This window comes from Nipponia nippon, unplaced genomic scaffold (assembly GCF_047370975.1).
Source record: "Nipponia nippon isolate SJK-2023a ecotype South Korea unplaced genomic scaffold, ASM4737097v1 scaffold_4, whole genome shotgun sequence".
NCBI classification, from domain to species: Eukaryota; Metazoa; Chordata; class Aves; order Pelecaniformes; family Threskiornithidae; genus Nipponia; species Nipponia nippon.
The window spans coordinates 37,337,341-37,353,129 of record NW_028262358.1 but is presented as its reverse complement, the minus strand read 5'-3'; the positions used below and the strand labels follow the sequence as shown (position 1 = coordinate 37,353,129).

Here is a 15,789-nt window from a genome sequence, read left to right as displayed (position 1 = left end):
ACTTTTCCATGGATGCAGAGCCCCTGTGCATAAGGAGCCCAGCCAGATCACTGAAACCAACTTCCCAAGTCCAGACTACACCGCTGACTGGAGCTGTGCTCCAGCTGTCCCAAATGCCCCGGCTGCAGGGCACCACTGCTCTGCTCTGCTCTGCTGAAAGGTAGCTGATCAAGAGGGCAACATGAGGGCTGACAGGGTGGCCTCTGGCCACACTCAGAGCTGAGCAGAGAGACAGGGACAAGGCGCTGAGGGTGACGGAGAGTCCCAGTGAGGAGCCAAATGTCTTCATGGTGACCATGACCCAGCTCCTCAGTTGGGCCGGGAATGCCACTGGTCATATTTGCATGCTGCAAGTCAGCTTGTCGAGTGAGCAAATGTAGCTCACATCCACTTGAGAAGTACCATGTAGACATAACCCTCTGTAAGAAAGGAATGAATAAACAACTCTGGCTGGCTGATCAAAAGTGATGGGACGCCTGCAGCTCCCAAGCCTTGCAGACAAAGGCTTGCAGATTCAGATTTTTCCGACAGCTGCATGCAGGCAGGCTTGTGTACTCTGCCCTGGACCAAGGAACGCTGCAAGGCAGGCATGCAAGCCAGGGCTTGTGCAGCCACCTCAGTCACAGGCCTTTCCCACGCTATGGGGTGGGAGAGGAAGATAGGATCCCCTGGGGGACACACAAAAGCTCTGAGTACATTTTTTGCCCAGAAGCAGTGAAATAATGGGAAGCAGCTTTGGAGAGGGCCAGCACTGGCACGACCTCCCAGCAGTGCGGCCACAGACAGTGAGCAAGTGTGTGAGCATGGCAAAGAAACAGGATGTCTAAGGAAACAACAAAGTGCTGCTTAAGTGGCCCAGGCTCTCCTGGTATCAGAGAAAACTTCATGAAGGGGACCTCCCTCCCTGCCAAATGAGAGACATTCTTTGCTGCGTGTGATATTCACGTTTAGCCAAATGAAGCAAATCACAAGCGATCTCACTGCTGAGGTACCTTCACTCGCTTTCCATTGCCTTCCCCCAGTAAGACTCGGGCAATTTTGGCAAGACCTGGCAGAGGTGCCAAAGCCTGGGCAGGTCACATCGCTAGTGTCCAAAGCGAGGGGAACACGGGGACACCTCAGCCCCCGCTGTGGCAGCTGGAGCCCCCATGGTTGCACAGGGCCAGCCCCACTGTGTGCCTCCTGGCACTGGCTGGCAGGTGGGACACATGGGGAGCTGAGCAGGCAGGGGCTAGGGTCTCTAACAGGGATGAGCTTTAGGAGGAATATGAGCATATCGTGATAAGGTGTGGAGGTATAGAGGCTGAGGGGCTGCAGGGCTTTGTAAATTGGGACAGAACTGGGCAAACTGCACCTGAAGTGCTGAAAGCGAGACTTTAGAGTGGAAAGAAATCCATGGGGAGCCATAGCTGGTAGTTAGGTTGGCAGCCATAGTAGAGAGATTAATACCTTCCTGTCTTCTGTACCTTCAGAAAAAGCACTGAAGCACCCTGAATAATAAAAATGGGTTAGTATAAGGGGGGAAAATTAGGAAAAAGTGTAAATTCCTAATTACTTGCCTTTGGTTTTTTACCCTAAAGATCTCCTTTCAAAATAACCTGGATTTTCTCTGTTAATTTCTTAATGTGAGGCTCAGTGTTAAAACACTCTTCTCAGGCTCTGAGTTCCAAACTGAGATAGGTAGTTAGAAAGACAATTACGGATAGCTGTATAGATCTGTATGGTTTCATCTACTATTCTTCCATTACAGTCCAAGAACCTAATATTTGATAAATCCTTTGTCATGTCACACCTAATTAAGAACAAAATATTTTAATTACAGCTGATGAAAAATTGGTTTCCCACTGGGGGGGGGGGGGGGCGGGGAGCAGGGGGAAGGAGCAAGAGAGATTTAGAAAGCTGTCTCCATCCAACATCAAGCTAAGCCCAAGCCTCAGAAAATAAGTTAGAGGCAAAAATCTTTGTGGATTGAGTTTTGGTTTTCATTGTTAGCTTAAACTTTTTAAAAAATGACATGTCAATTCAAGCTGGAAATTTTTGTGTAGAAAATATTAGATTTATCAATTTCTTTTTATTTTCATTTTTAATAGGCAAAAATGAAGTGAAATAATCTTTTGACATCAACTAGTTTGATATCAGTGAATCAACATTTTCAGACAAAAAGGCATAGCCAGAAAATTCCTACCTCATATACTAGATGCCCCATATCACATCTTTCTCAGACTAAGACTACTGTTTTTCTGAAGCAGCCTGTTGAACCGTGCTTTTCTGTGACTCGCATTTACCCCAGCATGAATTTACACATTTGTAGTGTCAAAAAGAGCAAACTTCAGTATGATTAAAAAACCCAACTCAGGCTTTCCTGTAGAAGATATCTAAATAGCATGACAAATTGCAAGATCCCCTTTTCGCCTGCAGGTAAAAACTGATGTAGAGATCAGCAGATGGACTGATAAGCATGAAGAATACAACTGTACCTGGCAAGTATTATAACCTTCAAGAACACTTGGCACATCTTATAATATCCATTGCTGTGAGCTGATGCAGCTTAAAAGGTTAACAAATTTATACATGCCTCGCATTCTCATTTCTAGTGTGGATCTTTCCAAATGTGTCACATGTACTCATCCTCATTGAAGATTAACGGCATAACAACTTTGAAGTGTTAAAACAAGCTGCGTTTGAGTTCTGGGAAAGCAAACCCAGGCCACAATACTTTCCACAAAGCAAAAATAGCTTGGTGCTTAATAGCTCAAGTAGACTCCCTGATTTTCTAGAAACTTTTCCAGAAACATTCACCTTTGGTCTGTGACCTGGCATTAAAAGTGTGACATCAACGGAACTTTAATGGAAAAGGTTTATGGGGTAAAAAAACTAAACTTAATTCTGCAGAAGTTGCTTTAGTTTAATTATGTATTCAAGACTGCAACAGCATAATTATTAGCCCCGTCTGTTGTTCCTTTTTATTTCAGTGTTTTACTTTGCATTGCATTCATGCTTTCAATAGAGAATAAAGATGATGCCTTCTAAAAGCTGTTTACCACTTTCAGTAATTGCATAGTTCTATGAACATACCTTCAAATTCAGATGTTATGTCCATAAAGCCATCACATGCTGAAGAGTCCAGTTACTTTGCTAATAACTGTTATGAAATTTACTTCCACAGAGTTATTTTTAATAGTTACCTGACTAGAAATGACTATGAAATATTTTTGTAGGTAACTGAACATTTGTTTTTCTCTGATGGCTGCCCTAACTATTTCCCTGTAAATGTATTTCTGTTGTTTGTGTGCTCCTTAACAAGAGATGCCGTATTCCGTAAACAATAAAGGCAATCCTTCAGGTACTGCTTATTCTATTACTGCCTTTATAGGTGGGTAAGTAGTTGCTGGGGTTTGATTTGTTCCACTAAACTGCTTTTATGTCTTCTAACTGCAGCACGCTTAAAGGTGCTTTTGCTTTCCTTCTGGTGTTTAGTGGAAGCTGTACTTTTTATTAGACTCATTTGCCAAACCTGTACTTTGCCTTACTTTGCCCATCTTTGGTTTCCCTTTAAAACTTTTTCTATTCTCTCTGTCTCTCTCAGTGAAGTCCAGCTTGTGACTTGGAAAGCAGGACTGAAAACAAGGAGAAGGGCAGGGGGATAACCTCTGCCAAGCACCGAACATGCTCCTGGGCTGCCGATGCAGCGGGCAACATCGCCCAGCCCTGAGCTGCAGGCAGGCATTGGCAGGGCTGCTCACTCATGCTGCTCCCTGAGGAATGGGGGTCCAAAGCCCTCCACCTCTGGCACCCAGGGCTGGCTAGCGCTGAGGTAACCGATGGCGAGGGGGATATCCCAGCTGACTTTGGGCACCAGTCAGCAGTGAATTAATATTGCTCTCGGGAGAGGAAAGGAGAAGAAAGAGATTCTGAATCACAGGTTTGTCCTTCTCAGGGCAGATTTCATACAGAGCCTGGCTCAGTAGTCTGCTGAGAATTAAAATTTAGTTCTAAAGCTGTAGTTTTTCTCCCTAAACAAATCAAACTTTCCTTAAGGAAATATAAAGGAGAAGATGAAAGATATTTTCTTTTCTGGGAGATATTTCCAAAGGGGGAAAAAATGTAGTAACTTCTGAAGCTGGCTTTAAAGTCTGATTTTCAAACTCTGATTGGTCCATTCATAAATCCTCCCACAAGCCAACTAAAAGCCATATAACTTTGCCTAAATATAATTTACTTTTTATTTTACTTATTTTTTGCCTGTCTTCATCTTCTACCTCATTTCCAAGGAAATGACTAACTTTCCTCCCATCTATCCTTTCAGCCTCCAGGCTGAATGTAATTTGGTTCACTTTAGTACTATACATGCTTTAAAACATGGGGAAAACATGTACTTCCAAGGAAAAAGTATGTAGCAAGGTGTCACCAGGAAGACTTGAAAAGAGAATGAGAAAATTAAGACAAGTATAATAAGGGACATCTCCAAAAAAAACCCAGAAAATAGGACATGTAATACAACTCCATACTGGACCAAAATCAAAGTAACTAAAGTCATTTCAGTACTAGCAGTACCTTAAACCTCTTCACTTTTTAAATATCTTCTTCACTCTTTTTTCCCCCTCTTCTTCTGTTTGAGAACACAATGAAGGACCAACATCACTCACCCTGAGTAGCACCTTACTGCAGAAATAGCCTTGTGAAACCCAGTTTCTCTGCTTAGAGAGAACTGGTGATTGATAGTGCATGACCAATTACACTAATTGGTGCATCCTATTTCCACACCTGTCTTAGCCATTCAGCTGAACTTTGGTAGGCTGCAGGAAAGACTTTGATGGTTTTGTCCTGTAGAAGAAAGGAAACCCAGTTCATACCTGCTGAATGTAATTCCTTTTTAAAGAAGCCTTGTCCATTCTTTCCTCGCCTCTAGAAACCTGGTTGATTTTTCAAGGTTAATCTAGCTCTGTTGCTAGAGTCGTAATGATGTATTCTCCCCTTAACATTATGCTTGAATGCCCTGCACAGAAAGGATCCTGCAATTATAATTAAAAAGATCCATAGGTTGGTTCAGCAGCATGCCTATACTCACTCCCATCTGTTAAGGGAGCAATAATACCCACTAACAAGGTGATAGGCCAGTTTCAACAGCGCATAAAAGCCAACTGAAGATTAGCTTAGAGAGGAATCCTACCAGACACAGCAAGTGCCATATTTTCCACCAGTAGGACCTTCTGTTTGCAAACAACACCAGCTCAGAGCCAAATGTTTCATTACACAGGACTGTAGCACCTGTGGACATAACCCGGCCTCTTCTCTGCCTCTAGTTTCCTTGTCAAGATGACTATGTGGAGTTCTACCTTCAGTGGCATAATACCATTATTTATCCCCACTTTTTGGTTATGTTTGCAGCAGTACATCCTAAATGTTAAGCCCTCTTTAGTTTCAGTTAACACCACCATTTCCTGAAGGTCTCCCCTGAAAAATCCTTGTGCATAGACAGTAGAAAGCTCAGTTTCTAATCACTGCTCTTCAGAAATCATATTTTTTCCTGTGCATGTTACATATCTTGAGGGAGAGACTGAGGAAAAAAACCTAAAAAACAACATAAACCAAATGAAGCTTGGGTTTATATAACAACTTTCAGGCTAAGTGTACCCACCAGCACCTGACAGCAGTGTGAACTGGATGCTCCCAGCTGTCCTTACTCAATGTTTTAAAGACATGGGGCTTAGCTTCAGGAGAAGGTTTGGTGCTCTGGATGGTCAGAGGCACTTTGCTCTGACCTTGAGAAAGAAAATTTCAACCTAAAATGGAGCTGAACTTCAGACATATCTGGCCTGTTCTTCAGCATGCTCAGCATTACTTGGTGCCCCCTTGAGAAAAACGTTTTCTGAAAGGCTTACCCCTACCTCAATCAGACAGGGCAAGGGTGCTGCTCTTGCTTTCAGGACTCCTTAAAAAGTTATGACAGAACATCTAAGGATGTTTTTGCTGCAATATGTCCAAATGCCACAATTAGTGATCTTGGCCTTACAGCAATAGGTGTGCTCTCACATAAGAAGTAAATGCAAACGTGTTATACAATAACCTTCAAAAAAGTAATTAGTGCTCTATAATAGCACTATATTATGCTTTCCAGCCTTCTCCAGCTAGATTTGGCAAAAGGCCTTCTGCCATAAAAACCTTGCTGTACATTTGAGGCAATCTAATAAATAATTAAAAGAAGTACCTACCTTAATGAATTTTTTAGAACTTTAAATTTAATATTTTATTATGAGAATTTCTTGTTCAGTTTTCCAAACAAATTCTCTGAGAGAAAGGCTTATTTTCAGGCAATTGATGGCTGGATTGGCCCCCATTCCTGCCATCCATAGCTTTTATAGTAGTCAAAACCCTAGAAGAAATGGAAAGATGAAATCAATCATAACCTGAAATGATGAGAGGAAAAAGAAGAGAGGGAGGTTCAGCATTCGCACAGCTCTTACTCCACTGTGTGATCTGTGATACCCAGGGTACACAGGGCAGTGCTAATGGAAAGGCTAAATCCCCCATTACCCTTCCTTCTGCCTCTCCCCTGAGGCAAATCTGCTCCTACAACACATTTCATTGCTCTAATGAACATTTTTTAATGTGTATAAAGCATTCTCTATTTATATCACTCCAGTTAGTATTTGTGGTACAAGAAAGCTTAATTGGGACCTCCAATGCAATTAATTCATAGATATAATTCCAGTGAGAAAGGACTATAACACAGGACTGACAGGGAGTCCTGTGCGGCTGTGAATGATGAAAGAAGAATGCTACTTGTAATACGCTGACACTGTACAGAATTAGGCTTTGTGTTCCCCAGTCATAAAATGTCTTTTGGGATGAAAGGCAGACATTTTGGGTTAGTTAGCTCCTATTTAATTATGTGGCTTCCAATGTAAAAGGGTTTATTGAAAGGATTCAAAAAAGGAGAAGAATGGAAAGGACTCTTGCACATATTTTCAGGGTTTTTCCAAAGTTTTTCATTATACAAGTACTCAGGGATCTCACCAGAATAAATTTTGATTAAAAACTAGAAGTGCTTTCATATTTTAAATAGTATTAGACAATGTTAGGGAGTCCACAACTTCCTTTGGAAATCTCCATTGCTTGATTTTTTCTTGCAGTAACTGGATGAAATCCAAAGAAACCATTACATGTTATTCAGGGTTTAGCCCATATTTTTCTCCTTACTTTTAAATCTAAAGTTTTCCATGTTGCATTTAATTTCATTATCTTTGTTCTGATTGTTATTTCCTATGTGAGCCACTTTGCTAGTGTCCTTAATGAATCCAGTTTAATTGATTTCAGACCATTTCTCCAACTTATGATGATTAAACCGTATTTTATTCTCGTTCTCCCATGAATTTGCAGTCCCTCCTTGCTTTGTGTCATCTGAAAATATGATTGGCATTCTCTGTATTTCATCCTTCAGTTCACCCATGGAATCATTCAACACATACGGCACATGGGATGCCCTGAAGTGAACAAAAATGGACAATGAGATGCAGGCACTCTGGGACAGAATTTGTCAGCAAGATATAAAATGAGAAAGCCAGAAAATTGGTCCGATTTCTGAAGCATTTTCCTGAACCCCAAGGCAAGATTCATCAGGGGTATACCAAGAGAGTCATGTTGATTTCTTCTTGCTTATAATCCATTCAGTTTTTATTAGAATAAGTTACACTCTTGGGAGAAGTTCACATCAGAATCTGGATCCAAATTCCATATTGGGTTGATATCAGATGTTCATATATATTACGTTAATTGGGCCTAATAAAGTAGGACAGATGAAAACAGTATTAACGATACAGTAAACAAAATAATGCACACAGAGCTTCAGCTACCTGGGTGTAAGTGAAGAACTGTCTGAGACTGTAACATATCAATACACCTACACCAATTTAAAAAATTATAATAATAAAAAAATCCATAGAAGCTGAAATAAATAGCTAAATATGTTGATCCTTTTTCTCTGTATACCTATGGTTTCCAGATAAACAATTACATGCAGATAAATGTTAATATTTTTTAAATGCCATCAAATTGTCCAGTGATTACTATGGTGACAGAAAATCAATCTGTCATAAATACTGAACAGTTAAAAAAAAGAATAAAAAGGAGATTTATTCTTTTTTTTTTTTGAGCTTATAACTAACATGGTGGAATAAAAACCAAGTAACTCACGGCATTTTTTTTTCATTAAATTCTTCTGTATCGAGTCACAGGCTCTTAGAGATTAGTACTGTGGTATTTGGTAGCTGTTGGCTATGAGACTTAAGTTTTACTTAACACAGTGCAGTCTGGATCTAGCACAGTTACCGCACATTTGTTAACCACAAGTTTAGATGCGTGCCGCTAGATACAAACACATATGCAGTAAGGGAGCATAGTTAATCCAAAGCCAAGGAAACATATATTTACTTGTTTTGTACTAGACTTACATCCAGCAAAGTATTAAATTGTATGGATTATGTTGTAACTATTGGGCAAGGAAAAGCAGACAATAGGGTGGTGTTTGCTCCCTAGGACTGCTGAAGAAGAGCTCCTCCTTTAGGAGCATACTGCTATTTTCTCCTGTTCCAAAGTTATTCAGCTATTCTTTTTCTAGTTATAACCAGAAGATTGAAACTACATCTAGAAAATACTTTGTTTCATTGAATTTCTCTAAAGCCTGGTAATATTGTGGTTGACTCTCACTAGTAAGAGGTGAAAAAGCCAGTTAGAGGATGTCTGCATAATCTTTAGAGCAGTCTGTTTGTCCCTCTGGACTGAGTTAACGGCACAGCCCAAGATTCACCAGATCCAGCTGCAGAGCCTTATCTTAAGAATATATTGGGCTGGTGCAAGGACGTGACTGTTTTACAGTCTGAGTTTGCCTTGCTTTTGACACAGTTCAAATACTCATGCACAATTTCTGAAAGTTTAAACAGAAAGGCAGCAAAGTTTCAACATAAAACTGCTGGATTCATCGTTTACCATAAAGATGAATGAAGACTCACTCTGAGTGTTTTAAGGCACAGGGACAGAAAGCACTGGAGTCTGCCACGAAATCTATCATGATGGGCACTGTTGCAAGAAGAATTTATCTTGTACTGACAATAGCTCTGAATGACAATGAACATAACAAACAGGGCCAATCAGGCAGTGTTGTCAGGCCTGCAGTCCCAGTGGTCCCTCAGATATGGACTAATGATAGTCTGATGTTTATGGCTCATGCTTCAGTGCTGTGTGTATAACCCAGCTGCTTTCTGCATAAGAGCTCTGTAGCAACAAGAGTTTGAGCCTCCAAGTGCTCCTGCCTGGATTGTGGATTTATTCAATGAGCACTAGAAATGAGAACATAAGTTGAGCTTGGTGAGACCAAAGGTCCCCTCGGCCCACTAGTTCATCTCCAACAGAGACCAGCAGTGGTGGCCTGGGGAAGAGTGTAAGAGCAGAGAAAGCACGTAGTGGTACTTCCCTATGGTGGCCATATAGCTCTGTCATACCACCACTGCAGGAGAACACTGCAGTTTCCCTGTATTCTGACTGGGAAAGACCCATATAAATGACAGTTCTTCACTTCTGGATTCATTCCTATGAGAACTTCCCTTGATTCCTTCAGCTTTGAATAGTCTGGGGCAACTGATAGAAACTTTTGTGGACCCAGATGTTTACATGAGAGCAATCTTTGTCAGTGAAATTTTCCAAATGTGGGGGATGATTTCATTCACACATATCTAACTTTTTAAGAACACACTTAGAGGTTTAACTACCATGCCCTGTTTCAAGGCAAGCCGTACTTTATTTTTGAGTCTAGTGTGGACCAACATTTCTGAAGTAGCCATGCAATGCTTGGCTGCCAAACTGAAATTTTCCATATTTTTTTAATAGTGAGCCAATTTAATTTACATAGGGTAATATTCTGTCTCCAAATATATTAATATCTGGATAACATCCTTGTAGAAATACAAAGCCCAACTCTCAAGTGCTGTCAGAGGAATGATTCCCTCAGTAGTATTTGAATACTGACTGTATAGTAAACTGCTAGCTATTCCAGAATGTACATTGTCATAGACAACCGTGTGTATAACTGAGACCAAATCATTCTACTTTTATGAATCTTGTTCGGATTGAACTATTTTTTAAAGCTCACCAGAGTACTCTAAGTTTCTGAGCTTACCTGTGCATTTAAATGGAGCAGAGTGACTCAAATTTAACCAATTCCGAAAAGATTTTTGATACTTCTCTGTTTCTCTCCCAGACAATCCCCACAGAGATACTGTGTGATATTTTGTAGTGATTCAATGAGTCAGTCTCATGTGTTTTTATTCTTTTTTTATTGCAAGCCTGGATTATGAATTCAAATGTTTTGAAATGTGTCTTTTAGGATACAACTCTTATTTATCTAAGAGTTGTAATAGATAAATAACTCTGCTATTGTTCTGTGTGAATGCCCAGAGATCCTATATAACTTTGTAGAGAAGTCATTAGTTTGTTAGATGTCTTTGCATGTTGGAAATACAGATAATTATTAGTGCAGTATTCAAAATCCAATTAATCTTATGCATCATTTCAAATTTGCTGCTGCAGGGTATATAAATATCACTTCCATAATGAAAAAGAAAAGAAGATCAGGTGAGCGGTGTTTAGCAGCAAGTAAGGAAGTAGCAAATAAAGAAGTAGCAAGTAAAGAAGCAAGAAAGAAGTGGGTAATAGGTTGTATATCCAAACACTCTGCATACCCTAACCATCTCATACTATCTGCATCCTGTGAAGCAGAAGTGATACAGAATGAACACTATAGGACTGACAAGCAATTTAGAAGTCATATCAGAATAACTCATCAGGCAAGCTTAACAAAAACATTCAGAGCGTGAAAATTTTGAAATCCTATTGTGTTTGTCACTGTAGATCCTCTGTGTGCGTATATGTACATTATATATACATGTACATAAATAAATAAATGTCATTAAAAAGTTTTACAAATTATTTTTCCATCCAATATTTTAAAAGGACATGTTCCTCTAAGAGATAAAATCAACATGTCTAATTTTAATTTTACAGAAAAAAATCTTGATAATATTTACTATTTCATTAATTTGTACTCCAGGATCTTTCCTGGAATGACCCTTTTTGAAATCACATTTGAAATGTGGGATTCATATACCGAAGAATGCTAATACAAAAGAATGCTGAAGACAACCATTAGCCAGTACCAAAACATATGTAAAGCATTTTGAGTCCCAGAAGAAAGACTTATGTGATCAATTTTACTTTATCTCTTTTTAAATTGTTCTGCCAGCTGAACTGTAAAATATTATGTTTAACTCTGCGTAAACATGTGATGAGTTAATACACAACATTATGGGATTCACAACCTCATTGAAAGAGATTTTCTAATTAAATGCCAGTGTGTTATAATTTCAAGTTTACATTTTTTACTTTTATATATGTGTTTAGTGTGTATATATATTCTATAATGTCTAAATAGCAATATCACACACAAAGTCTAACTTTGTTAAAAGTGCTGTGAATTTAAATTGCTATTGAAATAACAGGCCTCTTCAAATAAAATAATCTGTATTCCATGCAAATTACTGCAAAAACCAAAATTCCATTTTAGAGGCATCTGATATTGTCATAAGTTGTTATATACATGATAGTTATACTTTACGTACTATGATGTAAAACTTGTATTTTCTATTAGAAACTCATTCATTCAATGTGTTTGCACTACTGATATATAAAGAGCTGTGTGTGTGTGTGTGTGTCTGTGCGCGTGCAGGCGCGTGTGTGTAAGTAGCTTGCAGCCTAAACTTTTGCAACAGAAAGGACAGAATTTTTTAAGAAGTAACAACATCACAATAAAGTTGAGAAGGGTCATGAATCTCATTATGGACAAATAAAGCACAAATTACTGAAAAGTATGCAGCAATATAGGTAGTGATAGCTGTCTCTCAGGAAAGACACCAAAAAGGCAGATTCCTTCTAAGGTGGCTAATATCTGTAATACTTCATTGAAAGAATAGTAAAACAACTTCTCACGGAAACTGATTGAAAAAGTCAGTTTCCACCACCTCATTGTTAATAGGAAAAGGGTGTTGATTTACATCTATAGAACGTTTGACCCTTAGTGATCCATTTCCTGTCTCTCTCTAGAGTACATGTTTCTGGAAAGAAAAGCAAGGATGGTATCATATGAAAACACACCTGCCCCTGAGAATCTATTTCTTATTTTTAAAATCTGCTTCTATATACCTGTCTTACCATCCACAAAAGCATGGAGAAACCAGAAATTTTCAAGCAGGAGAAAAATAAAAAAATAAGGAAGCACAGCAAAAGAATTTACATTTATAGCAGATTTATATTCTCTTTGTGGTGTCACATTCAGACAACACAGATGGCTCCATCCCTTTAATTTGGCAGTGTAGTTTTTTCATTGTAGTTTCCCCTAGACTTACTAAGTTAAAACAAGATGCAATTACATTTTTTACTGGGAGCACAAATCATCCCCAATTTAAACTGTCTTGAAATGTGTGTGAAGAAATCATGACTAGTGGAGCTGGCTCAAAACTTAGGACCATACTGTTCTACCTTGCACAACACTGAGTTATTTTACCAATTAATGTTGTGACCTTGGCTACTAGGATGACACTGTCCTCAGTTAACCTCTCTTGTTCATACAAAGGACCTGGAGCCAGGTGGTCAACAGACCATGCATAGTGGTGCATGGTGATAGCCACTCTGTTGTTTCTTTCCTCTACTGAATGAAAATTGTTTGAACATTAACAGCGTTATAGGAAAAAGATGACAGAAGGCAAGGGCATATTAAAAACTGTGTGAATATAGTTTCATTTTCCTAACATTTAATTTATATAGGTCTCCACTTTTACCTTCAAATGATCATATTCTCACTTCTAAATGTTTCAGTTCTAATTTGAGGGGCACATATTTAAAAAAAGAAAACAAAGCGAAACTCATAGTGATATAATTGCCTGGCAGCAGAACATGAAGAACCTTATCCAAGACTAATGTGGGCTTGAAATGTGAATTTTCATGGAGGTACTGGAACAGCTCGTTTCAGTGATTGCAGGACTGTGTGAACTTGCACATGTCTCACAGGGAAAATTGCCTTTAATACCATTCTTTTCTTCTCTTCTTCTGTTTTTCAGGATCACACATTTCAGCATAGCCATATGTTACTTAACCACAATAAATCCTCCTTACTCAGGGGTTTATGTGTTCCGGGTACTTCGGACTCCTCCATCACTCTGAAAGCCAAGGCACCCACACCAAAGATTGAAGAGAAGGGAGCTTTAAATTGCACTGTACAGCCCAGATCTCTCATAAAGCTTTCACAGTCTCCAGGCCATTAATTTGGTGTGGACAAGTGGGATATTAATATACTACACTTGCTCTGTTTAACTATAAAACCATTAGCTGAGTCCCGGTGTCCTAACAAGCTAATAAAAATAAAATGTTTGCAATCTATCAGTAAAAGACAAGGTCAGTTGCATGTGTCTCCTTTCCTTTCAGGTATTTTTCAGAAGATCATGATACCAAATAAACTCATAATCCTTCACACATATCCACACAAGCATCTTCTGAGGAGTTCAGCTATCCAATGTCAAAGCCAAGTTGCATCTGTACTGTATACTGTGTCTGCCAGATTAGGGTAATTTCAAAGGAGGAAACATTTATATGATTGTTGCTGAATATTAGTGCATTATTTCTCCCCAAGGGTGCAACCTTGCATCATTTGTGGAGACATTAACAGTGATTAAGATTGTAAAGGAAACTCAAATAATAAAGAACTTTCTCAGGATATGAAATATTACTGAAAAAGAAAATGGAAAACTTTGTTATAATATAAGAACAGGACACTGCTTGATAATATTTAAAAGCAGTGACTTGAGGCAGAGTTCAGACTCGGGCAGAAAACCTCCCCATGCCTTGATTTCCAGACCTTTGCAGAACTGAGAAAGACTCAGAGAGGGAATAACATCAACACTTAGAGAAGTTAAGCTAAACAGGAGGATTATAAACTCCCAAGCTCACAACATTAGTCATTATGGGTTCTGAGTTAGTTTCCCCATAGGTAGGCTGTCCTTTCATCATGGAGACCATGTTAACCTGCTCTGGGACATCTGACACTGGCCAGTGTCAGAAATGAGGCAGAACAGACTGAGACCCTCTGGCATGACCCTGTGTCCTGGTGCTGATGGTGGCTCCCTGATGGATGTCTTGTTATTGCTCAAGAGCGGTTATGGCCCCACAATCACTTTGTGATGACTGGATCCCACACTGAGAATCCTCAACCACGAACAAAGCTGTAATCCAGCTCCTCAGTACCTCTGCTGTGGTGTTAGAAACTTCATATGGCACACAAGGAAGGAAAAAAAACAAAAGAAGAAAAGAAAGAGGGAAAAGGGAGGAAAACAGAAGATTTCAAACTGCAGAAAGGGGAATTGTTAATAAATCCTTGAATTATTTCTTTTTTTCTTCCTTCCCTCCAGGTCACCAGACCTCATCACCATAACAACTACTATTTTGTGTCTTATTCATTTATTATTCTTTTGATATGGTGCCCAAGTATATTAGTTCTTTCCAAGCCTTCTAAAGCTTTCACTTGTGCTTAACTTTATAGTGAATGAAGAGTCATCATCCCTTAAGTGTTTCAGGCCCATGGGAAGTCCACCACAGATCAAGGTGAATCGTAGTTCATATTTTTCATTGTGAAAACGCTATTGTCATGACTTAAGTATCTTTTTTGCTTACCGATCTTGCATAATTAGTTTGGCTTATGTTCATTATTTCTTACTTTTTTACAAATACATTGTGAAGACATATTTTAGGCTGTGATTTGTTCTTAAAGCAGTCACAGTGGCTATTTGTTATTCATAATAAAAGACTGATAATTAGTTACCTAAATGGCATGGCATTATTTCTGCTTCCAACTTGGAGGACTGAATCATAGTAACTGGAGGCAAATCCTTTTTTGGGTCCAAATGACTTCCATACAAGCATGCTTACCGGTACAATGGCTATTTTGTGTTAATAATAAAATGAGTGTTTTCTAGCTTAGCCATGAGTGCACCTCACAACGTTATTCATGTCAGTACGCACAGCCTGTTTTTCACAGTAAGCTTTCCCGTGTCTACAGTGCTCCTGCAAAAAGAAACTGTAAACACTGGAGAAGCGACTTTGTGGCTTACTTGCAAAATATTTGCTCTCGCTAGGCAAACAGTGCTGCATCATGCACACAAGAGAAGCTGGGAGCGAAGAGCAGATTTCCTTTCAGGAGAGCGGGCAGAGGCCCCCACCACCCCTTCCCCAGCCCTGGAACAGTGTCTGCCACTGCGCTGGTTGTGCACAGGGACTGGGATGGGGAGCAGTGGGTGACAGGGTGACAGGGTCTTGGGAATGACCCCAAACAACATTCCCCCCTCATCCCTGGCCAGGCACAGCTTGTGGATTTGCCAAACCAGCCCCCAGGACTCCTGGCAGAATTTCTAACACCGGTGCTGTTTTGATGGAGCCGTAGGACCATAAACACAGTTATACACCAGGCAGTCTGTGAGAGGCCTTTATATATTATTACTGAATTTTTCAATGGTGTCATGGCACTTGCAGGCCTCACTGGCCCTCACAGCCTTTCCCCACCTTTCCACAGCCCAGGACCCCATCTCAGCCCTCCAGGGCTGCCAGTCCCTGCCCCAGCGATGACACAACATGGCTGGTCTTGAACTCCCCACAGCCCTGCCTTGCCTGGTCATGGCCCCGCTGAGTCAGGTCCAC

At 39.8% G+C, this 15,789-nt stretch overlaps 1 long non-coding RNA gene across 6 annotated transcripts in view; it reads left to right on the top strand.

Annotated features, from left to right (window-relative positions):
- The window catches only part of LOC148053258 (uncharacterized), a 37,551-nt gene extending 22,862 nt beyond the window's left edge, over window positions 1–14,689 (top strand). For 2 of the 6 annotated variants that reach the window (XR_015708599.1, XR_015708596.1), the window contains 3 exons: window positions 2,419–2,480; window positions 7,442–7,606; window positions 13,164–14,689. This is a non-coding gene — a long non-coding RNA (uncharacterized LOC148053258). Of the gene's footprint in view, window positions 1–2,418; window positions 2,481–7,441; window positions 7,902–13,163 lie in introns of those variants that run through there. The other 4 variants (XR_015708600.1, XR_015708595.1, XR_015708598.1 and 1 more) reach the window with 3 other exon arrangements.
- The last annotated feature ends 1,100 nt before the right edge of the window (window positions 14,690–15,789 follow it).